At 36.4% G+C, this 19302-nt stretch overlaps 1 long non-coding RNA gene across 1 annotated transcript in view; it reads left to right on the top strand.

Moving 5' to 3' along the window:
• LOC118162174 overlaps positions 1-17636 on the top strand; it is a 32144-nt gene extending 14508 nt beyond the window's left edge. Inside the window, exon 3 of the long non-coding RNA XR_004748325.1 lies at positions 17585-17636. This is a non-coding gene — a long non-coding RNA (uncharacterized LOC118162174). The remainder of the gene's footprint in view (positions 1-17584) is intronic.
• The last annotated feature ends 1666 nt before the right edge of the window (positions 17637-19302 follow it).

Below are 19302 nucleotides of genomic sequence, written 5' to 3'. Positions count from 1 at the left end.
CTTAGTATTATTCCTGGCAATGCTCACACAAGTAAACACTGACATATTTAAGAAAAGTTTTTTTTTTTTTTTTTTTTTTTTTTTTTTAGTTTTTTTTTCCATAAGCAATCCCGGGGGTTTCTAGCAGCTCACTGCCACCTGAGAAGGGAAACTCTTGCTCCTCCTGTGCTCCAAGGATCTCTTAACACATATCTCTTCCGCACACACTCTCTGCTGCCAGACAGCCCTTTACTGTATCCTTCTTACTCATCAGTCCCCTTGTCCCCTCCCTCAGCCAAATGAACTCACTATTCAAGCAGGACATGTTCTTTTTTTATTATTTTATTTTTATTTTTATTTTCTTTTTTTTTACTTTTCTTTTTCTTTTATTTATTTTTTCTGGGCTCATGTCCAGAAGTAAGTATCCTCCAAGTAAGGTCTTGTTGTGCATTTTGTCTTAGGTCAGTTAGGGTGAGGATGAATGGGGAGCTGCTTGTGGGAATGTACCCTGGGTGACTCATAGCAGAACCTAACCATGAGCATCTAATGATGATGATAATCACGAGCATCTTATGCTGATATAACTTTTAATATGTTACTGAATTAACCAGTAAGAAATTTCAGAAATTGTTTGATAAACATCATCCTAAAATGATATAGCTGGAGACAACTGCAATGAAGAACTTTTACAACAAGCAATGTCCTTTTAATTGTATTTATCTATTTTTTAATGTTTATTGAGGCTCTATTGCATTTGCTAACACATTGAGACTTTTAGTTCTCAGATTCTGTTAATGTCTACACTATCAGCATCAGCTCTTTCCAGCAGCCGAACAAAGTGTTGAGGACTAAGCCAGCCTCCTTCCCCCAGTGTCCCCACCTGCTGTGGATGTGGCTGAAAGCATGGTGAGCTGGACTATTCCTGGCACCCACCAGGCTGTTTCTATAGTCGCTAGAGATCACAGAGGTTAGTACATTGCTGCCATTCAGAGCAACTGGAAAAGTGAAATTATAAGAAAGACATCAAGCAGAGCTATTTTTCAGTTTTTCTAGCTTCTTTTCCACAGCTTATTTCTTCCAAGTGTGTGCTAGGAACTGCAGCTCATAGACCTCCTCCTGAACCAGCCTGTCATCTCTCAGGCTGAAAGCCTTGGTGCTGTAGGTAGGGATGAAGGTCAGGCATAAGTCAGCAAAGGCGTGCGAACAGTTAAAGCAGAGCTAAAGCATTTGGAGTGGCTGATCATCCAGTGGGGATGCCATTGCACAACTGGCTGTGTAGAGTGGACATGTGCAGGTCAGCCTGTTGGCCCCTTCCAGCTGGCTCCCCTGCCTCCCCCAGCTCCAGAGAAGGTGCAGGAAAGGGCTAGGTTTATAGATAGACAACTCAAGTACTGTTAAAAAATGGGCAGTTTCCTCTTTTAAAGGAATGTAAGAACAGTTATTTAAAAGGATATAAAAGCTATATGTGAGCTTCAAGAGACTGTAAGTAATGTCACTTGTGGTTGTCAGATGCTTTAAATATGTGTGATTAGGCTTGAAGGGGAAGAATAACAAGCATCACTTTTTAAATTAAAGAAGGCATTGGCTTTTCTTTTCAGCGCTGAAAAGACAGGATCTAGTACTTGGGCATTTAACAGGAATTATTTTTCTGTGTGCCTGGTTGAACAGAAGAGTAACTGAAGAAAAGAATGACAAGCTTAGGACCCAGATGTTTCTGTAGGCTTAGTGAGGTGGAAAACAGAACAGCTATTATGAAGAAGAGATAAGTTGCAAGTGTATGAAATTGCAAACAACACAAAAGATGATATCACTAATGACAAATTAGTGAAAAATCCAATTTATCAATGTTTTCTGGAAACATTGTTTTCATTTTATGAGGCAGATTCTTCCAGTGAATACCATAAACACTCAGTTATTTTTTTGGTTGCTATAAAACAAACGTCTAATTATTGACAGATTGACCTAACTATGTTAAAAAAGGGCAGGCCCCAATTCCTTGAGCTGCATTCAGTTTCAGATTGCAGTATTTGTGCAAGGCAAATATGAAGACTTCTGAATTATTTTAAAGTAGTCCCTAATCTTACATTTTTGTTAGTGCTTCTTTATTTTACTCAAGTTCAAACATACACCCCAAAGTAGCCTAGGATTAGAATAACAATGAGGTGTGATTAATGGAAGGAAATTCACACTGCAGTCCCAAATTCTGATCACAGCACAGATATTGGCATAGGCTCATGTTTGCCACAGAAGTAAAAATCTGTTGAGAGTCAGTAGGAGTCTACAGCTTTCTTGTGGCTTCCTCTTGCAACCTGTCTATACCGGTTAGGCAAAATGCAAATCAGTAACCAAAGCCCTAGTGATTTGCAGTAATGGTAGGCTTGAACGGGGACATGAAGATGATGGAAGCTGAAGGATGAGGAAGTGTTCAGGAGAGAATGAGACACAGACGTGGCCCTGGGAAACTCCCTCTGGTGCAAGCTTACCAGCTGACTCTTTAGTAAACACATTTTGCCCTTGTGCTCTCCAGCTATCCATCAGCAAGAAGGTCTAGTCACCGTGCCTTATTAGTCACCAGTGCAAGGAAAGGAAACCTAAACCTACCATGTGAATTACTCAGCACTAGGACAGACACCTCCTTGGAAAGCTCTAACTTTTCTGCCTATTTCAGAGTGAAAACATTTATCTCCTGAAGTTCACAAACTCCCAGGTTGACATGGAAAAGAGTCTGAAGACAATTAGATAAGCAATGGGTTATTCTCCTTTAACCTGGTGGGAACACAGAAATATCAGAAACTATATGGTATTTCCATGGTCCCAGGCATCATGTGACCACAGATGAAAATAACTCGTCTCCAACAAATTTTGTAACAACATTGACTCAACTGAAAAAGGAGCTAATAATATGATGGCAACACATGAATCATTTGGTCTACATAGATATTTCATGGTAGCATGGTTGCATCCTGGAAAGCTGTGTCACAAGCAGATGATGTATATATGAAAGTTGATGGATAATACTACTGCAAACATTTGTTCCTCAGCAAAACCTGTTTTATGATTTTCTACATATTTTTATGTGTCAGCAGCATATTGCAAGTTTTGTTCCAAAACTATAGTTGAATTATTGTTATTAGATATCTCAGTTTACATGATATCTTACATTTGACAGTCCACCACAGGCAACTGGTATATTTACCTCTACATAAACTTCACTAGGTCTTATAATATATTTTTTTTTGCTAATTTCAGCCATCTATATAAAATAAAATATCAATTTATTCAGCTGAGGAAAAGATTGTTTTTATTTTTTAAGGAGTGAAACAGCTGTCCCCATTGTTTCCATCTAAATAGCTATAACTTGATTTAACAAAATATATAAAGATGATGCTTACTGTCAACCTCAGCTCTTGTACTTACTCTTTACTCATCACAACCATATATGAAGTATCTAAATCAATATATAAAATTTGATTTAGATACTTAGGCCTTTTATTGATATTAATATGTAATAACTATTTGGTATAAGATCCTAACTAGCTTGTGAGAAGGTTCATGTACAAAGAGGTTGACTATAGAGATGTGATTGATTTAAATTACTAACATACTTTTAAAAAATTTAGTAGCAAATGGATTCATTTCTGTAGGAAGTTTGCAAGGAAATGAAAGACATTTTTTTTTTTTTTTTTGTCTTAAAGTTGCTGCATGTTATCTGCTGTTTGCAATCAAATCTATGAGATACTTTATAAATTTGTAATGTCATCTTCAAAGAGTTACTGTCTTCTAGTAGCCTGGATCAAGGATTTTACATTTGACTGTAAAACTGGTACAAGCAGTCACCAAAACTCATATGCATATCCTTTCCTTTGCTGAAAAATAATCTACTCAGTTTGCTATTATGTTCCTTTGCTGACAAACTGAATTATATTTGAAGGATACTTTACTTCAAAGTAGAAACATTGATACATTACCTAAAATAGACCACATTTTTAGATTCAATCCTCCTTCCCATTTTAATTTTATAGTTTATTATTGGTACTAGCGGTTTTAAATAAGTTGGGTTTGTGGCAGAATCCCATACGCACGTGATTTCTGTCAAAAATAGCTCTTGGCAAAAAAAGTTGAGAAATGGAGACTGGCTTAAAGCTAGAGTGAAAATATCTTCTGCGTACAGACACTAAATACAAAGAGTGAATCTGTCTGGAGAGGGAAATTTAGGCTGGGAGGAAAGAAGGCAGTTTTGAAAAAAATAAAAAAATAAAAAAAAATAAATAAAAAAGATAACATTGTAATCTCCAGAAATCATTTTTTAGCACATCTGCAGCAGTGACACAGTGGAATAGAATGAGAAGTAACCATCACTTACGGCTTCTGGACTTTCCTCCTAACCTTGGCTCTGGAAATAGATTATCCTTGCTCTAACACGTACCCACTGGCAGCCATTCCACCTTCTGAAGACAGGAACAGCAGATCACCTTGCCAGCACAAATACCAAGAAGGCTATATCATACCCATTTAGGCAAAATCCCCCAATTGTCTACTAAAAGCATTTATGTTCATTCGCTGTCTGGTTCCCCAAGTTTGAATTACTGTTCTAGTTACAGAAATAAAAGTATGTCTAGTTATTATGATGTACTTGTGGTGACAATGTGAATACTTTTTAACCATTTATTTTCTTAAATTTTCTTGACTGGTCTTTACAAAAGCTGCATTAAGCAAATTAACCAGTTCTGGGGCGGAATTAGGACAGTAACCTCAAGACACAGTCCAACCACGCATGCTGGACTGGTAATTGTGGAATGTCAGCATTCAATTCAGTGGTACAGATTGTAAGAAGCAGACAGAAGCTATTGGTTTCTTTACCGATTTGCAAGTTCTTTCCTTTTTCTGTAGCTTATCAGTCACTATCAAGCTCTGAAGGCAAATGGAGGAGCCAGATTCTTTCAGACTCTAACAGGAGAGAATGACAGCTCTTGCCAATAACCAGCCCTCATAGTTTTAGGGGTCACATTACTGATTAACAGCCCATATGTATTAGCTTTAGTCATCTGAATTATTCTGGGGCTTAGTGTGCATCTTAGACTTAAACTTTACTGTAATCACCTAATTTAATGTTATTAAAGCATTTGTCTCCAATATCAATGTAAACATCATCATCAAAATTGTCAGCTAATGCCAAGGTGACTTGTGAACCCTGACTACACAGAGCAACAGAAAAGAGGTAGGAGAATAAATTAAGGCTGAGAAACCATAAAAAGTCCATGCAAAGATAGAGGTTTGAAATGGATATGATACAAATCTGTCATTTTATTCTTGCCAGAAAATTCACAGCATGTATGAGAAATATGAGAAATTTCTGAACACCAGAACCATCCTTTGCAGCCTGCAAGGTGAATTCTGTGTAGAAACATGGAGTTAGTCAATGCTGCCCATGTTACCTGATCTGTCATTCCCACAAAGCAAGGAGCAGCAGAAGAGATGAAATTTACTGAAAGCATGTGTACCTCAGCTTTTCAAAAACAAAACAAAACAAAACAAAACAACAAAACATGAAGTGCATGTGTCCCTTAAAGTCAATAATCACTATGTTATAACATAATGTTCATATAATCTTTAATACCTAATAAAACTGCAAATATGTCCTTTTGAAAGAATATTGATGTCTTCTTTCCCTAAATGGTGATAGTCGTAGAGACAATATTTGACAGCCTAGGAGAAAAAAAGGTGGCATTAATATGCCTTTAAAAGAAAGGTATACAGAAAAAGCTTTAATGAACCTTGCTGTAAGAAAATTTACTTGATGTGTATCTTCCATGAGTTACATATATTGAATTATATATTTATGATGATTTTAAGAACCAAGACATAATAGTATGTAAATGAAAATTACTTATGCTTTCTTTTTGCAATTAATCTCTGGCATAAATACGCAATGAAATCCATAGCAATTTCAACACAAAACCCTGAAATATAAGATTAATAACCTGGAATTGTGTAGTGCTATTGAATTGCAAGTAGAAATCTTGTATCCTTAAATGTGATTAATTTCATTCAAATTCTGCACACGTGAAAGATGGATGTGCTGCGGGACAGTATTAAGAAAAAATAAATAGATTAACAGGCACTGCAGATCTTGGTAAACAATATTAGTCTTGCTGTAACAAACTTACATATAGAAGGATTCTAACTAAAAAGTTTGGATTTTTCTCTAAAATGAAATCATCCCATTCTCTACATTTCTATAAGTTTTAACATTTTTGTTATTTTTTTTTTTAATTATTGTAAAAAGTGAAATCTCTAAAGCACCTCTAATTAATTTACCTCCTTGGCTATCTTTTATTATTTGCTTTCTGAATAATGAAAACATTGGATAGTGAAAGCACTTGTGAGAAGCTAGAAGATGAAGTGTTCCTCATGCCAGTTGATGGCATTTCCATGATTTAAAAATCCTAAATGACCAGGAACCACAGCAGGGCACACTTTCAAAAGTTATCACTTGAAATGTCTGTCAGTGCTGAAGGAACAGGTGATTTTTGTTCCTTATGCTGTTATTGAAATTAAAATAAACCTATAGAAACAGTCATGGCCAACCAAATATAGTATCGATTAATAGATAAAGAACTAGAGGCAGTGCTATAGAAGGATATTTTGGCATCCAAGGCAGGATGTTGGTTTGCTACACCCAGCCTGTCTTCACAGAATAAAGAGGAAAGAGAAGATGCTTCTCTCTTTTATTACAGTGTTGCTGTGATAAATGGCTCTTTAGAAGCACTTGGATTTCATGCATTCAGTCTGCTTGTTATGGTTTGGTGCTGTTTCTGAAGTGGCATTGTGGGTGTGTGTGGGGAAGGATGCTGGCCAGGGTTGGCCATCCACTACTCTTCTGCTGTCTTGCATGTTGTCTTAGCCAGAAGTGATGGTCATTGTGATGATCTATTTTAACTTCACAGTCCTCAGGTCTCTTCAAATGGTTCCCTTTGTCTCTCAATATTTCTCTGAAACTTACTATCTTGGCAGATATTGATATTGATTGGGAAGAGTTAAGAGAAATCTTCAGGATCCCTTTGGCAGGTTTCTCATAACCTCACTCAATGGAAGTGAAATGAGGATGAAGTGGTAGGTAGAAGAGGCTGGAGACAGCATTTTTTTTTTTTTTTTTTGAAATATGTATATATATATTTGAGGAAAGAGTGGCCTTTCTACCTTTGCTAATTTATGGCCTCAAGAAATTAAATCCCAGAGAAAAGATGAATTTGGGCTCTATGCAGTGTGCAGCCTTCAACTGGCCATACTAATAAAGAAATTGACCGTAAAAAACATAAATCAACCTTCACCAATTCACAAAATCTAATAAAATATTTTAGTTATGAAGCTCCTCCAAAATTGGCTCAGGATTGTAAATAAGTGCCTTTTTATCTCTCAGAGTATAATTACTTAATTTGAATTTCCCCTGGATGCATCTTTATGGCCTCTTATAGGATAGGAACCTGATATATTATAAGATCTTATAGATGCTTTATAGCATCTTTTTGATTTGTTTTGTTTCCTATTTAGTTCATATTTTGGCATTTTTAATAATACCTACCTTGCCATTGTTAATAGTATTAACATTGAAATTGAGTTTGCTGGCTGAAAACAAGTTTTCTTTTCTTTCCTTTCCTTTCCTTTCCTTTCCTTTCCTTTCCTTTCCTTTCCTTTCCTTTCCTTTCCTTTCCTTTTCCTTTTCCTTTTCCTTTTCCTTTTCCATTTTTTCTTTTCTGCAGACAAAAACTTATTTTACAATGTGCTTTAGATTGGTCCATACTGAGAAAGTCTGCTGAAGTTGTGTTTTTGTTATTGTTGTTGTTTTTAAGGTTTAGTATAAGAGTTATTTTTGATTGCTATTTCATAAAATAGAAGATCACTGAAATAGTACCAGCAATCTTACTGTCCTGAACTGTATCTGCACCTTCCTGGCAAGCAGTGTCCTTTGATGGAGAATGCAGATTCTTAATATATATATTCACAAAGGACTATTACTTCATAAATGTATTTTGTTAATGTCTGATAACTTTAAAATACAGAAACATAATATAGTAGGCCTAGAAGGGAATTCTGCAGTAATCTCATCTGTCTCAACTCCTGTTCCTGAGGAGCCAAAGTGCCACAGTGCGGTTTGTATGAGCCATTTCGTGGTTAGTCAGAGAGCTGAAGAGAAGAAGGCTTTTATCTAGAAATGCAATGGGTTTCTTTTTTCAGCTTTTGGAAAAGCAACTTCTCAAAGGACATCTGGAAAATAAGTAGTTACACAAGATGGCAGGGAACTGAGCAAACGGATCTAAAGGTAAAGTGAATACAAGGATATTGGCAGAGTATGATCAGCCTGGGAATGTCACATCAGGGCAAGATCATGAGACAGGGTTGAGGGCAGAACATCAAACAGTAGCAGTGAACAGGATGGAAATGTATGAGAATGGTGAACTAGCACATGCCAGGAATGGAGAAAGGGTCCCTTTGTTGTGTGTATGTCAGGCTATAGTTTCAAATGGACATAACCTGTACTCTGGCTGAAAGAGCTTCATCAAAATTTTGAGCTTTAGAGACTAATATAATACAAATACTCATTTAAACATTTTTATTTTAAACATGGAGAGGAAAGAAGAGATCTAATTCCCACATATGATTGTACCAGCAATTTTGTTGAAATGATGATAAATAAAGGTAGTACTTATTTTCTATCTACATTAGGAATCTACAGGATTAAAAATCTGGAAGTTTTCATAGTAACAGGTGGCAACTATAAGTCAGCATGTGAGGTGACTGAATAACGGGGTTGTGTATATATGGAGAGAGGAAATGCAGGAATAATGTTTTAATCATTTCTGGTAGCCAGCACAGTGTGTTAGCCACAGAACAAGCTTTCCTTTCCATTTGGTAAAACATTTTTCAGAAAACTATTTCTACTGGAGGCTGCAGCCTGTATTTTATTCACATGAAAATGTTAAAATTCTGTTTCAGCCTAGTAGATGGTAGATGATAACTGTAAGAATAAGGTTGATGTTCAAGATGCCATGTCAGCAAGCTGGTGTCTATGTGGAAATGTTATGGGCTGTTGACAAAAGTTCTTCTGGCTAAGTACCGACCAAGTTCCCTACTGAGAAGGAATTTTTAACGGGTGACAAGAGAATTACTTTAATCATACCCCACAGTTAGGAAACATACATTAAAAAGGATATTTACAGGGAGAGTGCTGGAGAAGAAGTAAACTAGAATGCAGAAGAAAAGGAAAACAATTTTTGAAGCTCTCTAGCAAAGACTAGTCTTCATGCTTGTGTTGAATCTAGTTCAAAATATGATTATTATTTTTTTTTTTCACCTCTTATCATCCCAAGGGAAAGTGACATTTTGAAGCATTCAAGAGGATTCCCACAGTTTGTTGCTGTCTGCTCTTCACAGGCAGGAAAGCCAGTATTTGTGGAGAATCAGATGCTCAGAATGGGAAGTCCTTCCTGTGGTTTTCTTTGCAAAGCAGAGAGAGAAATTGTGCCTGCACAGGTTTGCATGTGCACATGCATATGCTGGAAGCTGCAAACCTGTCCAGTACTGTACATTGGCAACAGGTGTTGTTTTTCTCAGATGCATGACTATGATACCAAAATATTTAAAAAGAAAAGTGGGAGATACTGTAGGCAGTACTGACAACTTGAAAATACTGTTTGATCAGAATGAAATGGAAACACAAAGAAGTGCTAGTGAGAAAGTTTACATCTGCTAAGTAGAAAAATGGTTATATTTTAAATATAAATGTTAGTTTGACAGAGGAGAGTCAGATTGATTTTTAATAGGAGAATTTATATTAAAAATCTGAGAGAGGAAAAATAAAGGAATTAAATATATTACTTACTAGCAAGCAACTGTTTCCAGAATCTGAGGGCTCTTGAAAGTAGCACAAAAGCAGAATAACTACAAAGATAAGTAGAAGTACTCATCATATACAAAAATTCACCATATACAAAAATTCTGAAGAATAACTAAGTGCATATTTTCCTGTCATGTTTCAGCTGTCTCAGAACAGATATTTCTTTGACAGTCTGAACAAGTCCCAGAGTTAACCAACATTCAGGAAACAAGAGAAAGAGAAAAAAAAAAAAAAAAAAAAAAAAAAAAAAAAAAAAAAAAAAAGATTTGCAGGTTCATTTTCATTTTTAAAAGCTTTAGTCCTCTGTGAGCTACATGGCTACTGAGTCCAAGGCATTGTCATATTGACTTATGCAGATATATTTACTCCCTAAAATCAGCAACAACATTTTATGCAGCTTTTAATATATCTTATTATTGTTTTCTGGGACAGCTGACTCAAAAAGGATATTTTGGGGGATGATCCTAAATAGCATGGAGATAAATATAAATCTCCAGAAGTCAAAGGAGTCCCAACAAAATTGGTGAGCTGCTTGCTCAGAATTATGCATGAAAATATCAAATAAGTAAAGCTGAGTCAAAAACTCAGAAAAAGAAAGATTATGAATGTATATGTTAAATCTGTAGGATGGAAAGAAGGGAGGTCCTTTGTGCTCTCTCTTCTATGTAGACTGCCTTTACAGTGAAAAAAAATATATCTATGCCTTCTCTCTGAACTGAGTAAATGCCCTCTGCATCAGTTATCAAAGAGGGAGAGGACTTCTTTACAGTCATTTTACTAAAGGAATTACAGAGCTCTTCAAGGAGGTGACATGCTTTTGGGTACAGTAACACCCACATCAATAATATCAAATAGCATTTGCTATTAAAGGGAATCCTGTTACACATGAATTTCTAATATAAAACTCAGATTCCACCTAATCTTTTAGTCTTTTAGTTAGTCTCATCCCTTTGAGGTAGCCTTGAATAGAAGCATTAGGTTTGCTCAAGCTGTATAGTATTTCTTTAATGCCAGCAACTACAAAGACCTTTCTGCTCAAAACCTTATAAAAAGATCTGGAATTTCAGGTATTCTTTTAGAACTTTTTCAGATTTTTTTTTTTTTTTTTTTTTTATCCTATGAAATGTTGTCCCTTTTTTTTTGTCTGAAAAAAAAAAAATCTTTTCTGCAGCTGCCCTTAGAGTCCAGTTTTACACTTTCTTTTCAAATCACTAGAAACCTGTAATTAAATGCCTGTCATGTACTATCCTTGTTTGAAAGAGTGTTTTATGCATGGATGTGTTCACTCTTATACACAGAGAATCATAGAGAAGGAATGTCCTGAGGGAACTAGTAGATGTAGGTGCTAAGCCACTATCTTTGAGGAGCTGTGGCAGACTGGTGACGTTCCTACCGACAGGATGAGCCAGCAATGTGAGCTTGCAGCCCAGAAAGCCAACTGTGTCCTGGGATGGATCAAAGGAAGCATGTCCAGCTAGTCGAGGGTGTACTGCATTCAGCTCTGGGGGCACAAGGAGGACATGAAAATATGAGTCCAGAGGAGGACCATAAGGATGATCAAAGGGCTAGAGCACCTCTCCTAAAAAGACAGGCTGAGGGAATGGGGGTTGTTCAGTCTGGAGAAAATAAGGCTCTGGGGAGACCTAGCAAACTTCCAGTACCTAAAGGGGGCCTACAGGAAAGCTTGAGGGGGACTCTTTGTCAGGGAGTGTAGGGATAGGACAAGGTGTAACGGCTTTCAACTAAAATAAAGTAGGTATATTAGATATTAGGAAGAAATTATTTACTCTGAGGGTGGTAAGCACAGGGAAGTGGATGCCCCATCCCTGGAAATGTTTAAGGCCAGACTGGATGAAGCTTTGAGCAACCTCATCCAGTGGGAGGTGTCCCTGCCCATGGCAGGGGGTTGGAACTAGATGATCTTTAAGGTCCCTTTCAACCCAAATCATTCTATGATTATATGATTTTGTAATGGTTGAACAGATGTATAGTGATCATCTCATCTATCCTCCACCCACATACCAATTGATTTATATATATGATGTTTTCAAATGTATTTTTATATGTTAGACACACACAAGATTATTTTTTTTTTTTTCAAATTTGCCATTTTTTTCAGTAACACTTTTGCTTGTTACATTTTTTCCAAATTAGTATGTTCCGTGTGTCTCAATAGTCGACCATTGGACACTTAACTAGTAAATTGATTATATTCTGCTCAGAGTGCTTTTTCTTCAAGAATCTTATCTGCTGGAATATAAATTGTCTGGCATGTATGAGATAAAAAGCCAACTAAGTATTCAAGAAACTTGGCAGTTAAAGAAGAGAAGACATCAACTCCTGAACTTGTCTCCCCTTGCCTTGTGTTTCTCTTTATCACTACAATCTCTTTTATGAGAATGTATTGAAAGGAATCACATTGTGCATTGGCTCTGTACAGTTTATTCTCATAAGCCATTGAAAAGCAGGAAACACTTAAGCTCTCAAAGCTAATCTTCACAATGGATCAGTTAGATGTAAAGTGATCTGAAATATATTTTTCAAGTTAAAACTGATTGTACATTGCGGAACATGCATGTTAACACACACTCGTGCTGTCCATAGGACTCTATCATGTTATTTCAGTATAGAGATTTTTGCAACTACTTACAAAAAACACTATCAGGAAAATTGTTTGGGAAAAGTACTTCCCAAAATAGAATAGAATTGAGAGTCATATACTCAATTTTTTATACATAAAAATATATATTTTTTAAAATACTCATAATTTTTTAAACAAAAGTTTTCATGCTGGGATCTACAGAATTGCTTAGGCTCCTAAGAAAGGCCCGCCCAGTGTAGCTGCCAGATAAAAACGCATTACACTTTCTGCAAAATCGTGTCCATGTGTGCAATTGCTGCTGTTGCTATAATAAACATGAGAGATGTAAGCAACACAAGAAAAGATAAATGGCTGGCAAGGTGTTTCTATGCAGTTATCAGTGTGAAGAAAGGAGGACTCAAAGTTATTTTTTTGCTATCAAAAGATTTAAAAGTCCTATTTCAGGATACCACTTAAAAAAAAAAAAAACATAAAAATTGACATGTCCATGAAAATCTCCTTAAGCAAACTATTTTTCATTGCAGACAAAGAACAACAGACAAAAAGTGTGGAGTGTATACAGAACCAGAAAAATAAAACATTTCCTTGAGGGAATTTCACTCATAAATCACTTGCACATACATCTAGTCTTCAGCTTAACGAGATGGATTAACATACACATGCACATGCATGTATGCATTGCACATACATATACAAACATACACCCATACATATGACTTTTTCTTTGCAAATACATATTTACTCAAAATGCTTTCTGCCACGTGCAGGGACTGGAGGGATGCCCCTTGGGACTAATGGAAGCACTCTCCATGGTCCTGGAAAGAAAGCACCTACCACTCTAATGACTGAATCAAGATTACAGGAAAAGACCATTGCTTTGACTTCAAGCATAAACTAAAGCAGAAAGAAAAATGCTTTCATGCAAAGTAAGATCACCACTATTTCTGCTTTTCTAATTAATAAGCAGAATTAGTAATTTAGGGGAGCATATGGCTCATTTCTCATTGGTTGTACATAAGCTCTGTTGTACAGTTTCTCTCCCCCCAAAAATGCTTCATAAGATATGAATTGTACATAAGGAAAACTAGTCAAAAAAAGCAATTAAAAATGAGAATAGAGAAAGTGTGGATCTGTTCTTCAAGTGCATGAAATTAGAGTTCAAAGTACAATTGGATAATTAAGCTGAGAAAACAGGGTAACTCTCCCACTGATATTGCAAGCAAGAGAGATTTGGGCAGTAATGTAATTATTTTCCCCCCACGCCCCCTATTGGAGACTGTTCCTCCACTTATTTTTAAACCAACAAACAAGATACCTAGAAGAACTGGTATGTAGCATATCCCCAAATATGTGAGCTCTATCTCACATGACTGGTGGCTGTGTATGTAAAATTGAGTTGTGTCAGTGCTGACCATGTGGAGTACTTCTTGTCTGCTACCCTGAAAATGAGATGGAACCTGCAAAAAAAGATGAACCCACTTAGGAAAATAGCTACCAAAATGATACCAGGAAAAAGATGAGTGATGAAATACTCTCTTTTTTTTTTTTTTTTTTTTTTTTTGTACAGCTCGATTGTGTCTCATGTTAGTCACCAAAGGCAGTCTGTTTTCCTTAATTTTCTGAATATAAATTCTGTTCAATAATTCTGTGTCTGTTCTCTTTTGCTAATCTCTGTTGCCATCAGCTTTGCCTAAATTATCCTCCTTCTCATTGTAAGCAAACAGAAAATTTAAAAAGTAAGAATGTTACAGGCTCATGGGATTTCACAGACTGTGATCTGGGATGAATATTTCTGTATAAAATTCTAAAATTCTAAAATTCTTACTACCTATTTTGGGGTATACTTGGTGAGTATGCTTCCTATTCTAAGAACACTAAACTGTTCAAAATAACAGGAATCCACATTAAAGTATGCATTAAATCTCTGCTTGAAAGAACCCCAGAAACTCTGTCTATCTCCTCAAATTGAGACCAGACTATTTTATAGGTTCTTTCACAAATAATACATAGCTATGTGGTAGAAAGATGAGATGAAATACCTGAAAACTTTTTTTTTTTTTTTTTTTTTTTTTTTTTTTTTTAGCTTTGGACATGTGAAAACATGCTACTCCACGGAATTTTGAACATGGAATTAATTTTTCTCCTCTCCTACTAGTTGTTCTTTGAGATTTCCTCCTCAGTATTGGTGCAAGTCTTGGAAAGAGAAGTTGAGAAAATAGAGCATGAATTAACCCTTTGTTTGCATGGTGATAGGTGTGGTCCCTGACTTTTCTCACTGATTATCTCACATTATATGCTTGAGTCCACTGACTGACAATTTGTTCTGGTGAACACTTGATTCTGTGGGCCTCAGAAACAACTTTCTCTCAAAATCCTGAACAGGTCAAGTTCACCAAGTATATGACTCACATAGCTATGGTTAATTATTATGAGTCATTTACAATTTCTTTGTATATGAAGTGTTTTGTAACTAGAGAAGAATGTGCAATAACATGAATTTTAAGTGTTGATGCACCTTGCATTGTAAAAGCTTTTTTTTTTTTCTTTAATTATTTACTATAATTAATTTCTCAGAAAACATAAATCAAGCAATTAGTAATTCTTAAAAGAGTAAGAACATATAAAACTTACTTTCCAGCACAGCTGGAAAGCTAGAAGGGAAGGAATGAAATAGTTTACTTCTGCGTATGTTTTTATAGCACATACTGTACCAATACTGGCCAATCATGGTAATTCACAACATGAGTAGTAAATCACATCTACCGTAACATGTCACACATACCAGATTAAAAAGAAGAAGTCCTGTTTTCATTCCAATTGCAGTTTAAAATTATCATTAGCAGCTATGAAGCAGCTATGATCCATTACTGGGAAACTACTGTCAAATGCTATAATAAATCAGTGAGGTAGAAGCACTCAGTACTCTGCATGTACTTACACTTTTATAAATGTTCTTTTGTATGCTGTATTACTTGTAGATAGAGACAGATGTGTCTTTTTATGTAGTCCATTGTCTAGTAACTCACTCTTTTCTAGTCTTTTATCACTAAAATCTTTCAGCTTTTGGCCCCTGTTCGCATTGTCTCCTTCCAACACAATGTCCTGGTTCCCTAAAACAAATCATATCCCAGGGCCTGCATTAGGAAGGTGATTAGATGAAATTTCTTTCTGGCAATAGACTACCTGGCAGTAGGACTGCAGAATGTCTACCACAACATAAGTAATCCATAATGCTCTCCAAATGCACAGCTGAACAGGACCACTCCAGCAACAAAATGAGGAAAACCTGCATGAAGAATAGTCATGGTTTGAACAGGCAGTGCTGATTCTGCATATTTTCAGTATGATTCTTCCAAATGAGACAAAACCCACAGAAATTAAACTTGTTCTTTCCACATATAACATGCAGGTGTTTTTTTTTTATTTGTTTGTTTGTTTTGTTTGTTTTTGTTTTTGTTTTGTTTTTGTATTTTTTCTATACAAAAAACATCCTCCACCAGCTAGGTGGTTTAGGTCTCAGATGAATGTAAGCCAATTACAAAAAAAAACAAAACAAACAAACAAAAAAAAACAGTACTTCTGTGATGTGTAAACACTTGAACCAGCAGAATCCAGCAGGAACACATGAGGATGCCACTTACCTGATTATTGGCTCTGTGCACTTTCAGTATAATTCAGCTCTGTTTCACCAAAGTGGGGAGGCAACTTGTCCTCTTGCATTCAGCCAGCACCTGCTCCATTTTGTAAGCTGTCAACAGGCACTGTGTGCTTGAAAGTGATGTAAGAGTTTATGGAACTGGAGTATGTGTCATATAGGGATAAATGAACCTCTGTGATTAAAAATGGAATAGAGGAGACAGTCTGCGAGGAAAAAACAAACCAAAGTACGTATTACCTGTGTGTTATAGTAAGTAGAACCACATAATGAGTTTCTCTGGTTTTCCAAGTCTTCATGACCCTATATGTAGGTGAGGGACTCATTTTCAGTTCACAAGAGATTCCTTGATGAATAAATATGTTGGGCAAGATTGATAAAATAACCAGTGTCAACTGGCAGCATGGAAAAAAACAGTTCAAATTCTCAGTTATTTTCATGATGGTTCATCAAATAAATAGTTGCTAATAAATGAGAATGGGAAGGAGAGGAGGGTTTTTGTTTGTTTGTTTGTTTGTTTTTTCCTCTCTCTCGCCCCCACTCCCCCAGTCAGTATGCATCCATATCTAATAGTTTCTTATTTTATCACCTCTGGTACATTATGCAAATGTTAAGCAAAATTTCCATATCATCTGATGAAAAATATTATATGGGACTTTCCTTCAAAGTATCTGTTCTCTTCAATCATAAACATATAGTAAAGTTAACATTCAGAAAATTTTAGAAATAAAAATGAGGTCTGCGCTGGCTGAGAAGCCTGGGATCCTACTTTTTCACTGTTCTAGGGTATTTGCTTTTGTCCTTGTAGGTTGCAGAACAGAAACATTGAGAAATAGCTATACGGGGGCATTCTTGTAACATTTCACATTCTGTTGTGATCATTTATCTCTTAAAGGGATCATTATCCCTTAAAGGTCTGTACAGTTGAATTTATGATACTAAGCTGGACAGGTGGAAGAAAGAATATGAAAAAGAGAACCTCACACTTTTTTATTATTATTATTTTTATTTATTTTTTTCTTATCCTTTAGGACATTTACTAACATATTACTTCTTATGAAATGTGAGCTAAACATAACTTGTGATGACGTGCTCTGGGATTAAGAACTATTTTGTTCTAGACTGTGTTTTTCCAGAACCATTTCTTGACTTTGCAATTCATATGAATCGCAGCTATTCATGTCTCTGTGTATATACCTATATAAAATTTCCTTTAAATTAAAATAAATACATCTTTTAAAAAACAACAGCAAAATTGAATTCTTCTTCCAAGATAGACATACCCTTCAGTGCAAAGGTGTGACTGTGGTGACACTGCAGGTCAGAGTATGTAAAGTAATGCTCATTATTCTGTATTTTTTCCCCAAAGACTATGACCTTCAGTGAAAATAAATAACATTTTGAAAGCAAAGGTAATGCAATTATTCATAGACTGTTTTGGATTAGTTGGCAGAAAAGCAAATATTTCAGTTTCAGCTTGAAAATCAAGCCATTATTTAACTTTCAATGTGCAGTTCCCATAGTAAATTCATTTTTAATGGGATGGTGTACCTGGTTTGTGCTTGGTAATTCAGCTATAAGAAATCTGAGTTGTGCTCCATAAATCAATCTGAATGGTATGCCATAAGACTGCAATAAATTTATGAGCTGCCTTAAAAAAAAAAAAAAAAAAAAAAAACAGAGCATGTATTAAGTATTTTATGTGTTGTACAGATCACAAGTCAAATCTTTGACTTTAGAAATATAACTGTGGGAGGCTTTAAAATAATAAAATCTCTGTTGGATCACTTGGAATCCTTTCTGTTTAGTACATCCCCATCCCCCATCCTGAAACTGAACTTTGGGATCCCTTTCAGATTCATTGCAAGATTTGTCCGTGAGTCAGTTCCAAGCAGCTTTGCTGATGTGTCTCACAGATTATGTACATTTGTGCTGCTGGAGAAGCTTTGCTAATGGGAGAGTGTAGCTGTGTATATGACAACACTGTTTATCTGTGCAGGTAATTCCTTTAATGAATGACAATGGGGTCCCGGAGTTTTATGACACTAGCCCCTCACAGAGGCTTTTTCTTCTGTATTTTAATGGTTAATATGTTATGCACATGGCAGCCAGAAGGGTGGGAGAGGTGTAGAAGCTTAAACAGAAGTATAATGACTTGTTAGCACTATCTATAGAGGTATTGTAAATTAAATTTGATACAACCAGACTTTCAAACTCTAAGAGAAACCGGGAGGTTAGGAGACTCCAGACGGTGTAGAGGCCCCTGATGAGACTGCTCATGGCAGCTTACATTCAGTATAACCAACACAAACACATATAGTTACCAAGACCTAGCACAACTGCTGCAGAGCTGCTCAGTGCCTTCACGCTCTCGTGGCACAGTTATTAACTGAGGGTTGGCAGTGGCTCTAGGAGTGTGCTTGCAATATTGCATCAAATGAATGTGTTTTCAGCCAGGGTCCTTAATGCCTGCTGTGTGGAGGTGTTTGGGCTGACACTGCCTTTGGCTGGCCAGAGGCTGCAGGTGCCAGTGGCTCAGCCTCTCACCAGCCCCAGTGTGCCGTGCCGGAGAGCGCAGGGGAGTTGAGCAGGGGTGTGGTCAAGGTGGGAAACCTCCTCTTCAAAGCCTGGCTGCAGTCTTTCTCAATGATCTCTTTATCCATGCCACAATTTACCCACAAAGGAGATAGGCTGCCTCTGGGTAGTGAACAGCAGCATATGTGTGGTGCCAGGGCTTCTATATAGTGCTAAACACAGAACTGTTAATGGAACTGAGTGAGTGCATGGAGCCGCAGCTTTGCTGAGAAGCCAGCCTGGGCTTAGACAGCAGCAGACTCTCCCGTGGAAACAGAGGGAATATTGTACTCGATCAATTTAATGAGTGGTTCACACAAGGCTGAAATCTGACAGACCGTGCAGTAATAATGTCCTTATTCTCTTTCTACCTGAAGAAAGTAAAAAAGTGTGGAATTTAATAATTTTAAAATCCTTAAGGATATGCTGAAAAATGAACTCCCTTTAATCAATTACATAATGTTTGGTTTGATAAATCAGAGAACAATATGCTATGTTGTACTGAACATTTCCACTCCTCCTTTTATACCTTAAGTTAACTGTGCAAAGGCTCTGTCTGTGCATATTTTAATATGAATTCTAACTTTAATCCAAACA

This window comes from Oxyura jamaicensis, chromosome 2 (assembly GCF_011077185.1).
Source record: "Oxyura jamaicensis isolate SHBP4307 breed ruddy duck chromosome 2, BPBGC_Ojam_1.0, whole genome shotgun sequence".
NCBI lineage: Eukaryota > Metazoa > Chordata > Aves > Anseriformes > Anatidae > Oxyura > Oxyura jamaicensis.
The sequence above is the reverse complement of the archived record's forward strand: the minus strand, read 5'-3'. Positions and strand labels throughout refer to the sequence as shown.